Source organism: Cornus florida, unplaced genomic scaffold, assembly GCF_030987335.1.
Source record: "Cornus florida cultivar Cherokee Brave unplaced genomic scaffold, ASM3098733v1 CherokeeBrave_3.0.0_Hap2_scaffold_147, whole genome shotgun sequence".
NCBI classification, from domain to species: domain Eukaryota; kingdom Viridiplantae; phylum Streptophyta; class Magnoliopsida; order Cornales; family Cornaceae; genus Cornus; species Cornus florida.
Window position 1 is genome coordinate 27,501 of NW_026775635.1, and position 2,500 is coordinate 30,000.

The window sequence follows — 2,500 nt, forward strand, 5'->3', positions numbered from 1 at the left end:
CAAGAAGACCGAGGCATCCAAAAAAATTTTTTTTTTTTTTCTCCGATATACCAAAGCAAGAACAAGAAGACCGAGGCATCAAAATTTTTTTTTTTTTTTTTTTTTTTTTTTCGATAAATCCAACCGAGAACAAGAAGACCGAGGCATCCAAAATTTTTTTTTTTTTTTTTTCTTTCCCATATACCAGAGAAAGAACATGAAGACCGAGGCAACCAACAAAAAATAATTTTTTTTTTCTCTTTCCCGGAATTTTTTTTTTTTTTTTTTCGAAATAGCCGAGAAAGAATATGAAGACCGAGGCATCCAACAAAAAAATTTTTTTTTTTTTTTTTCCTAATCTACCCAAGCAAAACAAATAGAAGACCGAGGCATCCAAAAAATTTTTTTTTTTTTTTTTTTTTTTTCGAAAAATTTTTTTTCACAAAAACTTTTTTTTTTTTTTTTTCCCCAAAAAATTTTTTTTTTCGTTCCAAGCTAACCAAGACATCTACTATTCACTAGTAGAGCAATCGAGACTGCAAAGCAAGCAATGGCCTTACTTGCAGCTCTTGGTGCTGAGAACTCCCCCCCCCCTATAGTAGTCTTAAGTAAAACCACAGCTCTGACAGGAGTAGATATTGCATGCGAGCGAGGAGTCGTAATGGGCAAAATTGACTCGGGGGACCTCCAAATCGAATTCCGTTTCGAGCAAAACACTTCTTAGGCTTCAAGGAAGCTCCCATAAAATTTCCAAACCCAAACTCCAAACTTCATTTTTTAGCCTACAATGCCCACGTGCACGCCGGTGTGCACGCAGGGGTGCTTGAGCATGCGGGAGAGGAGCCATAATGGGCAACATTGACTCGGGGGACCTCCAAATCGAAATCCGTCTCGAGCAAAACACTTCTTAAGCTTCTAGGAAGCTCCCATAAAACTTCCAAACCCAAACTCCAAACTTTATTTTTTAGCATACAATGCCCACGTGCACGCCGGGGTGCTTGAGCGTGCGGGCGAGGAGCCATAATGGGCAACATTGACTCGGGGGACCTCCAAATCGAAATCCGTCTCGAGCAAAACACTTCTTAAGCTTCTAGGAAGCTCCCATAAAACTTCCAAACCCAAACTCCAAACTTTATTTTTTAGCATACAATGCCCACGTGCACGCAGGGGTGCTTGAGCATGCGGGAGAGGAGCCATAATGGGCAACATTGACTCGGGGGACCTCCAAATCGAAATCCGTCTCGAGCAAAACACTTCTTAAGCTTCTAGGAAGCTCCCATAAAACTTCCAAACCCAAACTCCAAACTTTATTTTTTAGCATACAATGCCCACGTGCACGCCGGGGTGCTTGAGCGTGCGGGCGAGGAGCCGTAATGGGCAAAATTAACACGGGGGACCTTCAAATCGAAATCCGTCTCGAGCAAAGCACTTCTTAGGCTTCTAGGAAGCTCCCATCAAATTTACAAACCCAAACTCCAAACTTCATTTTTTAGCACACAATGCCCACGTGCACGCGGGGGTGCTTAAGCGTGCGGGCGAGGAGTCATAATGGGCAAAATTAACTCGGGGGACCTCCAAATCGAAATCCGTCTCGAGCAAAGCACTTCTTAGGCTTCTAGGAAGCTCCCATAAAATTTCCAAACCCAAACTCCAAACTTCATTTTTTAGCATACAATGCCCCCGTGCACGCGGGGGTGCTTGAGCGTGCGGGGGAGGAGTCATAATGGGCAAAACTAACTCGGGGGACCTCCAAATCGAAATCCGTCTCGAGCAAAACACTTCTTAGGCTTCTAGGAAGCTCCCATAAAATTTCCGAACCCAAACTCCAAACTTCATTTTTTAGCATACGATGCCCACGTGCACGCCGGGGTGCTTGAGCGTGCGGGCGAGGAGTCATAATGGGCAAAAACTAACTCGTGGGATCTCCAAATCAAAATCCGTCTCGAGCAAAGCATTTCTTAGGCTTCTAGGAAGCTCCCATAAAATTTCCGAACCCAAACTCCAAACTTCATTTTTTAGCATACGATGCCCACGTGCACGCCGGGGTGCACGAGCGTGCGGGCGAGGAGTCGTAATGGGCAAAATTAACTCGGGGGACCTCCAAATCGAAATCCGTCTCGAGCAAAGCATTTCTTAGGCTTCTAGGAAGTTCCCGTAAAATTTTCAAACCCAAACTCCAAACTTCATTTTTTAGCATACGATGCCCACGTGCGCGCCGGTGTGCACGTCGGGGTGCTTGAGCGTGCGCGCGAGGAGCCGTAATTGGCAAAATTAACACGGCGGAAATCTAAATCGAAATCCGTCTCGAGCAAAGCACTTCTTAGTCTTCTAGGAAGCTCCCATAAAATTTTCAAACCCAAACTCCAAACTTCATTTTTTAGCATACGATGCCCACGTGCACGCCGGTGTGCACGAGCATGCGGGCGAGGAGTCGTAATGGGCAAAATTAACTCGGGGGACCTCCAAATCGAAATCCGTCTCGAGCAAAGCATTTCTTAGGCTTCTAGGAAGTTCCCGTAAA